The following is a 16,796-nucleotide window of genomic DNA, read 5'->3' on the forward strand; positions in this document are numbered from 1 at the left end:
TGCTTTTGGGCACTCTGTGTCAGAAACAAAGCCTGTCCTGGGTGGAGGTACATCACACCTCCCCCCTACAGGAACTGTAACATCTGACGGTGAGCCTCAAAGGCTCAAGCCTCAGATTACAGTGTCCCAGGGCACTCCAGCTAGTGGAGATGCCCCCTCCCCCCGGACAAAGCCCCACTTTTGGCAGCAAGTCTGGTGGGCAAATTAGGGAAAACAGGGAGGAGTAACCACAACAGCAAGGACTACCACGAAGGTGTCCAGAGCTGAGGTGACGCCCCCGCCCTGCAGAATCCTCCATCTTGGTTTGGAGGATAGGAACTAATAGGATTAGGTTTGTGCCCCTTTCCCCAAAGGAAGTGGGCACAAGGAGGGTATAACCACCCTCAGGGACAGTAGCCATTGACTACTGCTCTCTGACCCCTAAAACACCCCAAATCTAGAATTTAAGGGCCTCCCGAATCTAGCTCACCAGATTCCTGGTGACCTGACAGAAGAAGATGGAGTGCTTAGCTGAAACCCTCAGCAGAGAAGAAGGAAGAAGACAGCTGCTTTGGTCCCAGCCCTACCAGCCTTCCTACTGCTTCAAATAACCTGCAAAAGACCAGCAATGCGTCCAGCAGGACCAGCGACCTCTGCCCAACTGCAGAGGACTGCCCTGCAAACAAAAAGACCAAGAACTCCTTAGAACAGTGGCTCTGTCCAAGAAAAACCTACAATCAAGAGTGGGTCCCCAGGCAATTGTGAGCAAGTACCCACCCTGCGTTGACCTCTCCACCCCTCCATGACGACGCCTGCAGAGGGAATTCCGATGCCCCCCGACCAGGAAGCTCTGAACGAAGATATCCGATGCCTAAAGACACACTACACCCGCAGCCCCCAGTCCTTGGAGAAACCGACACTCTGTGCATCTACATTCAGCAGGCAGCCCTCCTCCCTGTCTGACCAGTTGTGTGCCCGAGACACCTCCTTGGACCTCACCTGCAGCCTCTGAGTGACCTCCAGGGTCTCCATATAGACCAGCATTGGAAACCTAACATCCTGTTTACACCTTGCACCCGGCCACCCCTGTGCCACTGAGGGTGTGTGTTTGGTACCTACTTGTGGCCCCTCCAGTGCTCTTTCAATCCCCACTGATCTGCCTCTGAACCACAGGTACTTACTTGCAGGCAGGCCTGATTCCGAGTACCTCCTGTCTTCTTAGGAGCCCACTATAAAATGTGATCATCTTGGACCTCTGCACCCGGTCGGCCAGTGTTGCTGGTGGTGGGTGTTTGGGATTAACTTGAACCCCAACCGGTGAACTTCCTAAAACCTGGAGCCTGAAACTGTAAGTGTTTTACTGACCTGTAAAACGACCTAAAATGTCTTCTTCCCAGGAACTGTTCCTGAAAATTGCAGTGTGTCCATTTTTAAAACAGATTATTGCCAATATTATCAGAATTGTATTACTTATCACTTTCAAACAAAGTACTGTTGATACCTGTGTGAAATACAAAACTTAAGGTACTTACCTGCAACTTGAATCTTGTGGTTCTAAAAGTAAATTAAGAAAATATATTTTGCTATATAAAAACCATTGGTCTGGAGTTAAGTCATTGAGCGTGTGCTTCTTCTATTGTCTGTGTGTGTACAACAAATTCTTTGCACTACCCTCTGATAAGCCTAACTGCTCGACCACACTATCACAAAAGAAAGCATTAATTTGATCTACTTTAGCCTCTGTTAAGCCTCTTGGGAACCCCTGGACTCTGTGCACACTATGGGCCTCATTACAACATTGACGGTATTGACCTCCTAATGCCGCGGTGACGGCCGCCAACATACCGCCGCCGTGGCTACCAGCCATCTACGCGTATCATGACCACCGACGGTATTCCATCAGAATGCAATGATATAGCCTGGTGGTGTTTTGCTGGTGGACGCTGTTGCTGACAGCAGCGCCGCGGACCGTCTCCAGCCGGAGTACCCCTTACAAGCAGGTAAGTCAGGTTCTCCGACTGGAGATGGGGGTGGGAGGTGTTGTGTGTATGTGGGGGGTGTGTGTGTATGTTTTGGTATGCGTGCATGCGGGTGTGAGTCGTGTTGGATGCATGCGTGAATGAGTAATTGTGAGCGTTGTGTGTTGTGAATACATGTGTGTGACAAGCTATGTTGGTGTGTGTTGCAGTGTGTGGGTATGTATGTATGCATGCGTGGGTGGTGGTGGGTATGTGTGTGCATGTGTGTATATGGGAGCACGTGTGGGTGTGTATAAGTGCGAGGGCAGGAGAGGGAGGGTGGAGGAGGACTCTGGGGAGGGGGAGGGGGTGAGGGAGACACCTATCAGTGCCAGGGAAGGGATTCCCTGGCACTGATAGTGCCTACTGCCATGGTTTTCGTGGCAGTAAGTTTGACACGAAAACGATGGCGGTAGGCCGGGTCGTAATCCCAATGGTGGGATTGTGACGGCCGCTGGGCTGGAGACTGAAGTTACCACCCTGACGGTCGGTGTGTTAAAGTGTCGCTCTTGGATAGAGGTGACCGCCAGGGTCCAAATCCCATTTGTTTTACTGCCAGCCTGTTGGCTGTATTACCGCCACTTAAACACTGACTGCCAGGGTTGTAATGAGGGCCTATATCTCACTTTGGTATAGTATATACAGAGCCACCTTCCTACAAGTAGTCCGAGATGAGCATTGAGTCTTGTATGAAAACTCTTTCTACCAGGCTCAGATCAGCCTGCACCCTCTAATACCCTCCTTCAGGCAGAGCACTGCAGGTCACATCAGGACTACTATTGTATGCTCTAGACATGCCCGTGCTCTCTATTTGCACATTTTGAACAAGCAATGGTCATGAGAGAGTGAAACTTTGGGAACCCGTAGGGGTGGTAACCCTGGGTGACTTCTTCCATGATGGGGCCCTCATCACAATTGACATTCTGACAGAAGAGACAGGTCTTCCAGCGGGCCAGTTCCTGACATATAGATGTTTCGCTGGGGAGCTGAAGTGGCTGTTGGACATTACAGAAAGAGAGCCTGTGACTTAACCCCTAACACAGACACTCAACACAATGGGTATTGAGAGGAGGCTGATTTTCTTAACAATAAAACCATCTCCTTCAAAATTCAGGACCCACTGGCAACCCTCCGTCAGAATTGGGAATGCGACATGGGCAGCACATTGACCCAGAAGGAATGGGCCAAGGTGCTGATATACCAACAGAGGTTCTCCTGCAACTCCTGTTTCTAATACACACACCATAAAATATTTCATAAAGCCTACCTAACACTGACCAAACTGCACAGAATACACCCTAAAGCAGCACCTTAAGGCCCTCGCTATTGCACCTCTGTGGCGGACATGGGACATATGTTTTGGAGCTCTCTGACTTCTTGTGTGCTCTGGACAGAAGTCTGCCTTATCCTTACCTGAACCACAGGCTGCACAGATCTGGACTGCATGGTCAGCTGTTTACTGGTCCTTTATAAGCACCGAAAAGTGTGTGGTGCCTCCAACCGATTTATTGACCTGGTGTTTCTGATTGACAGATGAGCTATTGCAATGAACTGGAAGGCCCTGGTGCTGCCACGTGTACAGTGCTGGCAGGACGTGATTATCCAGTGGGGCAGGGAAGTGACTGCTGTGCTCCGTCGTGAAGAAATAAGTGTAGCGAGGAAGTGTCCCATTGCTACTGCATGGGACAAACTTCTCACTCCCCTAGGGATGAGTGCCTACTAGGAACTCTGAATAACTTAACACTCCAACCTTCTCCCTGAAAGTGCCCCACCAACTCAGGTTCCACCCCTCCCACAAGTGTCAAACACTCTGCAGTTTCCCCTTGGGCCCACATACACGCACACCGATGGTGCCACCGTCCTCCACCTCAAGTGACCTAGAGGCATGACTACATATATACAAGTTGTGTATTGTCACAACATGGTGACCCTCTTGGTACGAATGATGTTGAATCTAATACAGTATAAGTTACAAATATTTGCATTGAAATATTTGAGGTCTTAATCATTTAAAAAGATAAACACCAATTGTAATTTAGAATAATACATAGGTCAAAATATAATTTTCAAGAATATTTTTCAGTCAAGGTATAAAATATTCAGGATTGAAGGTGAACAGTAAAGGCATGAGAAAGACAATAGGAAACAAGCATTTGCAATGCAACGGGTCTCGCCTTTGCTCACGTTAGAGCTATCAGTGTTGTAAACTCCTAACTGGACTTTTCTTGCCACATAAACTAATAATGAGTGTGAAGGAGACACAGAAAAGGAAACAGAAGTTTGCTTGCAGTGAAACTTATTGGCAAAAGTGCAATTATCCATGTTATCAGCAAAAGTGCAATTATACATGCAACCAGCAAAAGTGCAATTATCCATGTAACAGGGTTGATGTCATGCAAAGCGCTCACCTTCTGCCCAGCGAGATTTCTCTGAGCAGGAAATGAAAAGATAAAGTTGTCCAGGAACTAGCTGAAAACACGAAGCCTCGTATGTTTTCAGTAGTTTACCGGTGCGCTTGAGTAGAGCTAAACACCAGGAAAAGGCATGACGTATGCATGCCTTTCACAAATGGAATCAATCGATTTTTAAAAGGCAAGCCCATGAACTGATGAAAGTGATGGGCGTGACATGGGCTTGGTTGGAAGCCCACAGAGAGATTGCAACATGTTCCAGAGCGTTTATTCACGCTCAACCCTAAAAAATAAAGAAATGGGGTTAAGAGATGGGATCCATGAAGAGTAATCCAAGTAAGACATGTAAACTATAGTTATATATTTCGACTTGCAAAGTGACTTGCAAAGTAAAGTGAGCATGTATCAGGCAGCCCGTCCCGTTTGCAAGTTGTTATGCAACGTATCAATGGAACTACAATTGTAGTCAGAAAACATTGAGCAGCTTTCATGACCCCAAACGATGTGGTTACAGTTTGGCGCAGTGTAAACTTTCCACTAGGGACAACTTGCAATTTGAATACTGCTGAACAGCAAGGGGGAGAATACGTAGCAGTTCAGGGGATAGCTGCCTGCTCCCCCTTGAAGCTTGAAAGCACACAGAGGGCCTGATTACAACTTTGGAGGAGGTGTTAATCCGTCCCAAAAGTGACGGTAAAGTGACAGATATACCACCAGCCGTATCACGAGTCCATTATATCCTATGGAACTCGTAATACAGCTGGTGGTATATCCGTCACATTTGGGACAGATTACCACCTCCTCCAAAGTTGTAATCAGGCCCAGAATCCCTCTAATGGACAGAGGATGCTCCTAAAAGAAAATGTTGTAATTCACAGAATATTAATGTAACAATGGGGTCTGCTGCTCACCATGCCTGCCTTCACAGCCATTCCTGAAAAGTCACTAGTGGAATTCTGCCTTACATATATTAATCAAGCAGTTGTTTTTGCAACATTCTTTGAATGGGCATTTTGTGCTCCAACTGAATACTTCATCAGTCGCAGCACAAAATGAAGGTCACATCGCAAACTAGTCAGTATCCAAAAATGGAAACTGAATTGCAACTTGACATTAGTTCCTAAAGGCCTATTTTCAGTTAATAAAGGGTTGTTTTTGGACTTCCCTATTAATGTGGGATAGAAATATATGGATAGAATTTACAGGACAAATTATTTAAATTCAAGAGTGAAATTTGTAATGTGCCTTTCTAACCCACACTTGCTGTAGAATGTGTTTAATCAATTTTTAATTATTTTTATGATCTTGCCAACTTAAGGTAACACCTAGGGCCCGATTTCCGAGTTTGGTGGATGGAAACTACGTACTCCAAACTCCCGAGGGTGGTGGCTGCCTATGTGGTGACCACTTCGCCAGAGGCATTAAGGACCATATTTATACTTTTTTAGCGCTGCATTTGCGTAAATTTTTTACGCAAAACCGGCGCAAACTTGCAAAATATAATGGAATTTTTTAAGTTTGCACCGTTTTTGCATCAAAAAATGACATAAATGCGGTGCTAAAAAAGTATAAATATGGGCCTAAGAGTTTCCCGCTAGGTCAGCGGGAGGAAAGCTGTGTTTCCACCCGCTGGCCTAGCAGGAAACAGGCCACAGCATTTTATCCAGATCATAATCGAGCTGGCAGCAATGCTGTAGCACCCTTCAAATGTTGACAGTGAACATTGAGGGGGGTGCCTGGCATAGGGCCTCTGCACTGCACATGCCACATGCCAGGTGCCCCCGCACTTGTTCTCTGCCAGCATTTTCTTGGTGGTGACACCGCCATGAAACTCCTAGCACAGAAGGGGATCGTAATCCCCAGGGCAACACTGCATGCAGCAATACCTTGGTGGATTAGGACCGCCACCACCTTCAGACTGTCAGGATCTCCAATCCTGGTGGAGCTGACAGTTCCCTGGTGACCCGACCGCCAGTGTTGGAATGTGGTGCTTGGACCGCCGCATTGGCAGTGGTCCGACCGCCACCGGAGACCCTGGAGGTCTAGTGACCCCCAGGTTTGTAATGAGGCCACTAGTGTCTGGGAACAACTGCATATGCCTCTCAGCTCCAATCCATGAAAGCAAACTTTTTATTTCGAATTTTGTAAAAAAAAAAAAAAAACACTGCTTTTTTTAAGGGGCGTAGCGCTACTGTTAAAAGAAAATGTGGCAATTCAGGGAATGCTATCAAACAATTGTGATTGCAGACCTGTACAATGGAATACGTTTATTTAATAGATATGTAATATTTTTGAAGAGCAAATTCTAAGAAACATGTCATTTGGAACAATCAAAAAATGTGACTGTAAGACGTATTATTTTGACAGTGCCAAAACAGTTTCAAAGAGGTGTGCCAATGTCCGTATGATTCTATGCAGAAGAAAATGCAAATATTTGTTACTATATTTGTTGCTCTAGAAACATGAAGTAAGTCCATTATTCGTGGCTGCTGTATATTAAAAGCATATTGGAATTCTTCATTCCATTGCTGTATGTATTTAAGGAGTTTCTTAAGTACTTACATGTCTATCAAGAATAATAGCCGCTATACAATTATGCACGTGTTCCACTCGTGCTGTTGATACGAGTAAGTTTACATGCATTACGAGGGTGGGAAACTGCTTTGAAAATCTTGGCAAATAACCAAAAACATATGGAAAATGGCAAAGGTCCCTCCCTAACCTTCTTTTTGTAATTTAGAACTTCATCATGTTGGTTGAATTTCTGTGTTAAGTAATTGCATTTGTAAAGCTTACAGAGTATTCACAAAGTCATTATGAAGGACATAAAATAGTACTCTTGTAGTGCTCTTCTACATGGCTTTGTGAAATTGCACCAAATCATCTAAAATCGAAATAAAATGGAAATTGTCTTTTCCTATTTAGATACAGATAGCACAAATAACAAGCATTTACAATGCATCGGGTCTCGCGTTTGCTCGTGTTAGAGCCGATCGCGTTGTAAACTCCTAACCCGACTTTTCACCTATCAGGCAAAAGTGCATTTATGCACGTAACCAGAAAAAGTGAAATCAAGTAGGTAAAGCGCTCGACTTCTGCCAAGCGAGATCGGGCTCGTAAATTAGTTTAAAAAAAAGTCCACCAGCCGGATGGAAAACAGCGAGCCTCGCATGTTTTCTGTACTTGGTCGCTGCGCTCGAGGAGGGCTAGCCACCGGAAAAGGCATGACCTATGCGTGCCTTCGACTAATGAAAGCAAGCCGATTTAATTACGGAAGCCCACGAACCAATAAAAAGCACTGACGTGAAGTTGACAGGGCTCGGAGCCCTTTTCTAAATACTAAAGAGTCTCCCTGCTATACGCATGCGCGAGCGCATGCAAAGCAGGCTCGACCCTAAAAAGGACTGTTTTTCTTAATAAAGGGTAGGACATTTCGGAGACGATTCACAAACGCATTTAAGATTACGTAAAAAAGTACTCCTGTAGTATTACATACATGCTTGTGTGACTCAATCCAAGTCTGTCATCCTTTTCATATTCTATGAAGCATTATTGGGACTTTCTGGCCACAAATGTTTTAGCACTCATGAAGTTGATGTAGTTCCAAGGCATCCCAAATAATGGCACGAGCATCTGCAATGTACAGTTAAAGAATCACACATATAAATGCACATGTTGCTTACATCAACAGCATCACAAATAGTGTTTGTGTGCAGTGTGAGTCTTTTTGCAGCTGCTTACAGCAATGCCTTCCATTAATGATAAAATAGTGAAACAGTGAAACACTCGTCAGAGCGGGGTTTGCATTCACCCGCTGACGTTTGTAGGGCCCTGATCTTTCATACAGAGGGTCATAGAAGTACATGTCTTCTGGGTGAGCTAGAGACTATACAAGAAAATGTGAACAATTGAATTCTTAACTCTTAATTATAAATGAGAGTGTATTCTTTTACAACACTGGTCTGTATGATTGTTGGTGTAATTGATAGACTCTTCAGGGAGCATATGTGTACCAGATCTGGACTCATGCAGGAAAGGTGGGAGTGTAAGAGGCTGCTCCACATAGTGTATGAAAAAGACATGCACTGTGCAAAGAGTCCAAGCAACCCAACTTGGTATCCAGAGGAAAAAAGCAGACCACCTAATGCTGTTTTTTTGGTAGCTTGGTTGAGCAGTCAGGCCATTTTTGGAGAAGTGATAAGCATTTGTTGCACTGACAGTATCAATAAATGTGGACACACACTCAGTGGAATAACTCAAGACCAATGTATAAAAATACTTCAAAATGTTTTAAAAATGTGTAATCCCAAGATTAACAAAATTGGGCACGTTCTTTTTAAGTTAGGATTTTTCAAAGTTTAGCAAAAATAGGGTCTCATTACGACCCTGGCGGCAGGCGGTAAGCTGGCGGTCACACCGCCAACAGGCTGGTGGTTTACCACCACCGTATTATGACCGTGGTGCATTAGCCACAGCCATACCGCCGGCCCCTCCAACATACCACCAGGCTCCCTCCTATGAGTCCCCAACCGCCAGCCTGTCCATGGCGGTGTAATGCTGGCAGTAAGGGATACTTGGGGTGCCCCTGGGGTCCTCTGCACTGCCCATACACTTGGCATGGGTAGTGCAGGGGCCCCCAGGCACATCCCCATCACACATTTCAGGCAGTGAAATGCACGAGGGTGCTTTTGCACCCGCTACACATGAACATTGCCGCCGGCTCTATTATGAGCTTGCTGCAATGTTGATGTGACTTTTCCACGGGGCCGGCGGACGGAAATGCTGTTTCCATCCGCTGGTCCAGCGGAAAAGTAATAATAAGTAGCCACAAATACAGCCAGTAGTGGTGGTATAGTGGCGCCCACAGCTTCGGCCGTCTTTTAAAAAGACCGCTGAAGACGTAATAAGGGCCATTGTCTTTTTGTGCATAATTACACACCATACAAATCAATGGGAGAATACTTTAAAAATGCATATACAATCAGGCAATGCTCTCACAAATGTGACCTTTTGTTTTCAGGTCGAGGTCTTTGAGATGTCTTGTTGGCCAGCCAGAGAAGTTCAGGTGGTTCGGGTTCAAGGGAGAGCAGCTGCTGACAGTCTAAGAGCTGGTGGGGAACAGAGAAGGGGATCACTTGGAAACACACTGAGGGTTGCATTGTCACCAAACCTGGCACACTTGCAGGGTTTTTCCTCTGGGTCTGTAGGTGGAAATTTGGTCTGGCTGCTCTGTCTGGTTCCTTGGTCAGGGTTGATAAGTGAACCAGACTTCACTGGATCTTGCTTGGCGGTTGCAGTAATACCTTCACTCTGGATGGAGGTTCTTGCCATTTTTTAGAAGGGTAGAGGTCGTCTGGGGTTTCTTAGAGTCCATCTGATTTCCAGTCAACCTCTCAGTGGCGATTGTTGTGTCCTGGGTGCAGCAGGAAGGGTTTGGCGCCTTTTTCTTCTTTCAGCAGGGATTTTGTCCTTGAGCCTTGGGTCTTCTTTGTCGCTGGTCTTCTTGTGTCTATCAAATCTGATCTGCAGGTCTAAGGATGCCCATTAAATACTGCATATAGGGGGTGTAGCCAATCGGTCATCTGCCTTGGGGTGGCTACATCCACTTTGTGACCACTTACTGAGAGGAGAGGTCAAATCCCTAACCCTGATTGGCTATTTTTCTACCATTCAAGATGGAGGAAAATGAAATGGAGATGTCATCTCACCTGCTACACCTGAGGGTTGGTGCAAGCACAGGGAGGTCACTCCTCTTAGCTTTGTGCATTTTCCCACCGTTACTTCAACCAAAAGAGGGGATTTGCAATGGAGGCAGCCATCTGCTGCAACAGCAGGTCTGGAGGTCACGTTTCAAGGACAGCAAGTCCTTTGAAGCTCACAGGCAGGGCAGTGCACATTCCTGGGGAAGGAGGTGTAACACCTCTGCCCAGGAAGGGCTTTGTTTTCTGGTCCCAGAGAGCAAAAGCCCTTACCCCTGGGATCCAGATAGTTGTCTGGTGGTGGCAGGTTGGTTAGGACCAGCCAGCAACCATGCCAGGGCATGCAATTAAGCAGGAAACCTTAACATCAAAAGGTCATAAGCTAAAATCCTTAATAGTCAACCTCTACTTCAATTGTTTCGGCCAAGGGAGGGCAGAAAGGATGTTGTAATTAGCAGAAAATGTAGATGCAGTTCTCTGCGACCACGCTGGTTACAACATCATTATCTGCAGTGATTTAAATTTTAGATATTTAGGAACAAGAACAGAGGTCCATCAGCCTGTATGCCTAGTATCCCAGCAGCTCCAAAACCTGTTGAGCAAACATGGCCCATCTTCTATCCAACACACTCTCGAAAAGAGCTCCCCAGCACAGATGTATCTAAAATCCTTTTGAGGCAGGAGCACTCTGGACTATATCTTTGCCTGAGATGAAGTTTTCAAACATCTGGTAACCTTTAAAATTCAACAAATGGATGCCAATGACCATCTTTCTCTTCTAGTAAAACTGGAGATGAAGTTAAAGTGCCTGGAAACCCAAAAGACCCTATGGGTTCTCTCTGGCGGATGTAAATCTGCAGGCAATCATGCAAATAAAATGTGGACCAATTGCTTCCAAGAGACGTAACATCTGAAAGACTTCAAATGGCCCTGTCATGCTGTCCAAGATGGGTGAAACCCTTCGAAACAAATGGCCAGAAATTATCCAGAATCTTCTTCAGCATGTAGAACCTTCCACCACCCGCAATGGACCCCCGCAAAGGGCTTCCCTCAGTGCCCTATAATGGAAAGTAAGCGGATACTTTGCAGTTTGCAGACTCTATGTGGCAAAACAAGAAATCCTTCAACAAAGCTGGAGCTAGCTTTAAAGCTCCGGACTTGGGCCAAGCAACACAAGCAATTGATCTGGTCCTTAAAACATAAACAGACAGATAGGGAATGCCTATATATCTACTCCCTGTTAAGAAAACACAGCTACGAAGACTTATGGAGATATATTAAACATAAGAGCCAGAGAGGGACACAAATCAATGTGATAAATGAAGATTCTTGGATAAATCATGTAAATACACTACATGCAACTGATCCATCTTCCCTGGAATGCCATACGACCAAAGCCTGCATTCATGACATCCCCCCGGATCCAGAACTAGGTTCCTCTCCTGGTGAAATCCCTACCATTTTGCTCAGCATGAGGGCATTGGGGGCCCCTGGTCCTAACGGTATTCCAGGACAAGTCTCTAAAGAAGACACAGCGCTCTGGTCACCAATTCTCTCCAAGCTCTAGCTTAGAGTCCCAGAAGGTACCATCCAGCTGGAGGGGCTCCAAATTACATCCAATCTATAAAAGAATGAACAGGCATGACTCAGCTTACTATCGACTCATTGCCATGTTGGACATTGAAGCCAAGGGTTTTTCCTTAGTCCTCCTAAAAGAGCTAGAAAGCTGGGTGGAAGCTAAGGAGATTGTCCCCTTTTGTCAAACTGGTATTAGGGTGAATTATGCAACCACAGATAACATTGTGGCTCTTTCTTTTCTAATAAACCAGGCAGTAACTAAGAAGTCACCTCCCCTCTATGCCTGTTTTGTGGACTACTCCTCCACCTTTGATGCTGTGGATAGGAACGTGTTATGGCGGAAGCTCCAAGACTGGGGAATTCCAAATAAACTACTAAGGGCAATAATTCTACTCTACACATCTACTTGGGTATTACTCAAGCTGTCAAGTTCTGCCATCAGTAAGGAGATCCCTACTGCCAATGGGCTAAACCAAGGGTGCATTTTAGCACCCCTTCTATTTAACCTCTACCCAGCAGGTATTTCCCTGGCCTTAAGACATGCAAACCTGAATCCACCAAAATTTAGAAATTTTAAAATTACTCCCCTACAAAATGCAGACGATATAGTGCTGCTGGCTCACTCAAGAACTGGGCTCCAAAAAGCACTAACCGCCCTCCATGGCCATAACATAGAAAATAAAATGAAGGCGAACTCTTCTAAAACCAAAGTAATCATTTTTGAGGGCCACTCAAACATCAGAATGCCTGCTGAAACATGGGTCCTCTCACTATCAGCACATGTGTGGCTATCTGCAAAAGGAAATCCAAAAGCTCATCTGCATCATCTCAAATCAAAGGCTGAATTCAAAATAGCAAGAATATGCCAGTTCAACAATCTTATAGAAAGACCCACCTCAATGCTGATCCTCCAAGTACTCAGAGCTTCCTTTCTACCAGTCCTAAACTATTGCCATGAAGCATTTCCAGGTCAATTTACCACACTGGTGGAAAAGCTCCAAGTCAAAGCTTACAAAAGAGAGTTCAAGCTACCGCAATAAATAAGGACCTGCTTGATAAGGCCTGAACTTGGATTGGAACGGTTGAATTGGGCGCATATGGGTGCTTACCTGAAATACTACAACAGGATTATTATGCCCCACTCAACACTCTGAAATCAGATCTCCCTATTTTTGATGCAAAAGTGAATCCCTGGTCGCAGTACTTAACCATAGCATTATTCTCCCTTCAATCAGATCAAACAGAATTAATCAAATTGGCACAATCTTTTATTGCCATTAAGTCTGTGCTGAAAAGACAGATAAAAACACCTTCCCAGACAACTGACCTGGAAATAATGAGCAGCACTCCTGCGCAAAAGGGGTCGGCAGCATCTTACTTTAACAGCTCAAACCTCTTGTCAGGTCAACAGTACTTGGCCTGCACATTTGGGAAAGCCTGCGTGACACAGATCATGGCTGCAAGGTTTCCAGTCCTTAAGGTTAAGGAGAGGAACCAAAAATGGCACTCTCTTTTTAAGATAGTAAATTGTAGGCTCTGTAGATACAAATCTGAGACAGTTGACCATCTGTTATGCTGTTGCCCGGCATTGATGAATGCACATTGCACTTTATTAAAACCTCTCTTTCTTTGCTACAGCATAAGATCCTGCAATGAGGCCATATCACTAGTGTTTACCTTAAGGGAACCTTCTGGTCTGGCCAAATTGAGGATGTGCTTTTCTCAGCCACAAAAGAAGCCGAATGAGAGCACCATGTTTACCCAGACTTCTTTATCCTAAAGCAGATGGATACGGCAACTGTCCTATTTATGAAATGCCTTGTTTATGATCTTTCACAGTTGAAAGCCTTTTGAACACTATGGCATTGACCTCTTGATTAAAAATAATATGCTATACCTACATTTTGCATCTGATTGCACAAAATAGTGATATTATCACTTCTAATGTTATTTTAAAATGTTTTCTTTTTTTTATTTTAATGTTGTGATTGTATATGAAAAGGTTTCAATTAATCAGGCATAATAAAATCATTTACCTTTACCTTTACCTTGCCAATTTCTAGTTAGCTTTGCAGGGGGCACCTCTAAGGTGGTCCCAGGTGACAGTTTCCAATAAATCCAGTACTGGTACCAGTTTGAATTTGTTGTTCTGAGTTGTTTGATACAAAACAACCAAGGGTTCAGAGTGGCCTTCATGTAGCTGTGAAACTCGTACTGTCCAGTGTCCAGCAGATGCATTTAAAATGGCTGGTCTGTGCAGTTACTAAGTCCCAGGTTTGGCAAGGACACAGTAGGGGAATATTGCTTATGGACCTATGCCCACACATGCACTATAGTGCACCCTGTCTTAGGCTGTAAGGCCTGCCAGACGGGTGGCTTACCTATACTGCATGCAGTGTGAAGTGGATAGGTCACACAGGCTGTGTGCCATGCCATGTTTGCATTTTAGGATTACACCAGGACACTCAGTTTGCTATGGGAGGACCACGTGCACTTGGATGCACAATCTGTGCTGCTGCCCTCAGGGGCCTACCCTTAGTACCCCATGGCTTGGGTACCTAAGTACCATTTATTAGGGACTTATAGTGGCCACATAAGGTGTTGCCGATGGTACCAATGCATCACATCAGTTTTGGGAAAGGAATCTGGCCCTGGTAAACTGTTCAGCAGGGGCCAAGGGCACCAAGGGTGGGGAAGTGTGGCACAATGGTTAGAGCGGCAGCCCTTGATTCAGAGATCTGGCCCAGGACCAGCATTCAATTCCCGCCTCTGCGGGTCTTGGGCTCAATTCCTTTGGACCTGATAATTCTCACCTTGGTGCCTAATATAAAGAATGGGTCCCACTCTGTAACTTTGGGCAATAGCTTACTTAATCTCCGCAATGGCCCTGACAGCGTTTGAATGCCTGGCTTCACCCTGGGGGTTGACCAGGAGTGGGCACCTCACAGGAAAAAGCCAGGAGGGGTTCCACAGCGGTATGTGTACAGTGCCGTGAGACCCTAATGGGTGAGTAATGCGCTATACAAGTGCAAAGTTTACATTTTACTTACAAGTTTGAAACCACATCATTTACTAGGTAAATAGTGGGGGGCTAAGTGTGACAAAAGAGGCACTTTCCCACTGTTTATTTTTTTTTACTTTCCCACTGTTTATTTTTTTTATCAATAACAAATTTCTACCAACTACAAATACAACAGTTTGTCAAGTAGTTGTGCTAAACAAGGGTCTCCTGATTTTGGAGTTTTCTGTTGAAAAACTAAAATATTTGCCTAGTGAGTGTACCAAACCTAGTTCCCACTGGGCATGATGCACCACTCTTCTGAAGGCACAAAGATCCAGACCTACGTGGCCAGGTAAGTAAGGTAAGGTGTTTTTTTGTCCTGGGGGCAGAGGAAATCTCTCCGCCTGAGTTGTTAGGTTTGCAGGTCACTCATCAAACTCTAAATAAACTACAAAGGTTTCACTTAGAATTTAAATTATGCTCAGCGGTGCTTCATGAGTAGTAGTAGTAGTACTCACTTATTGGTACTGTTAAATTCTCTAGACCTGATTCCGTCACATACGCTATTATTACAAAGACAAAAGTCCCACACCAATAACACAATACAAAGAGATTCGTTAATACTTTCTACTTCATGCTACTTACTATCAATCAGTCAATCAAGACTACACCATGCAAAAAGAGAATGGTGCTTGTATTGACAGTTCTGGTGGGCTGTCAAGGTTTCTGAAGGATCCTTCACATCTTAAAACTATGTAGCCTGAGAAGTTATTTAATCAAAAACAAGAACTCTTCCTTATAAAAGTGACCCGTAGAAATGTCTTCATATGAACGGAACAGGGAAATATGTAACTTCTAGAATATGACTATTTTAGTGCTGTGTTTTCTAGTGAGTTTGCTTAAGCCCACAATTAAGCGCTTGCCACCACTGCAGACAGATTTCCTTTGTATTTTGGTGGACTGTTAAAGTTCATTTGAATTAAATATAGATTATTTAGGACAAAGGAGTCATAATGGGCAAGAGCCTAAAGCCCTCAGGGCAGCAGTGATGCTGATTTGGGTGCTACCAGATGTTTGAGCCCAAATAGAGATTACAACGATGCACTATTCTCACAGTGACTATTCTTTTCCTCATCTGAGAGCTTGGAGCACCCATCCATTTACTGAAACATTACTAAACTGGCTTGTACTCAGAGAATATAGAAGATAAAGTAACATGTGCTTCTTTGTGTCAAAACAGCATCAGCAGCAGTCCTGTAAGAGAAGCGCATTGCCAAAGTTGTATGAAAGCTGACTAAAAGCAGCCAATCTGATGAGGTGCATTGTCAGCCTTGTGTGAAAGCTCTGTGAAAATGGATCTTCACCAAACGGGTGTTAGGGAATCGCCATGTTGAACGCGCATCATCAGAGTTGTGTAAATGTAGAAAGGAAGAAATCATGTCACAGGTATACAGAGCAGCTTTACAAATCCAGATTGAAGGCAGCTCTGAGGTACGTTGTTAGAGATACGTTCATGCCGAATGCTGACAGATCTGTGACACATATAATTCAGTTTACCTAGCTAAAGGTATTTTTTGGTAAAAAATAAACAAAAAATCAAAAGAGTGAAGTGTTTCCTGCCTCATGCAATGACGATTCTATAATGGTGAAAATTTACTCTCAGTATATTTAACAATACTGACATTATTTAAAAAAGCATATATTTAATTATGGATTCTTTGAAATAAAGATTGTAGACTTTATAATTGATAGCAAATGGAATGGTCATTCAATTGTTGCCTTCCACCTACAGGGGCCTGTCACCCAATCACTGAACAAATTCCAAGTGAGGAAATGTTGTTTTTGACAATTAAAATGCATGAAATTGTCTGCCCTTGAAATTGTCTTCCTACTATGAATCCATCATTTTAACCGCTCCAATTAATCAATCAACGCACAACATAAATACAACACTGCACTTCATAAAGTAATAACAACTTCCTCCTTTCTTCAGCTTAAACCCATGACGTAACAAAATGTGCACCTTGGGTCAATACCTCACTCTTCAGGCAAAGACAAGAGCTTCCTCATATGGAAAACTGCTTGGGAAATGTCCAAATCCCCCATGCCA

Source organism: Pleurodeles waltl, chromosome 11, assembly GCF_031143425.1.
Source record: "Pleurodeles waltl isolate 20211129_DDA chromosome 11, aPleWal1.hap1.20221129, whole genome shotgun sequence".
NCBI lineage: Eukaryota > Metazoa > Chordata > Amphibia > Caudata > Salamandridae > Pleurodeles > Pleurodeles waltl.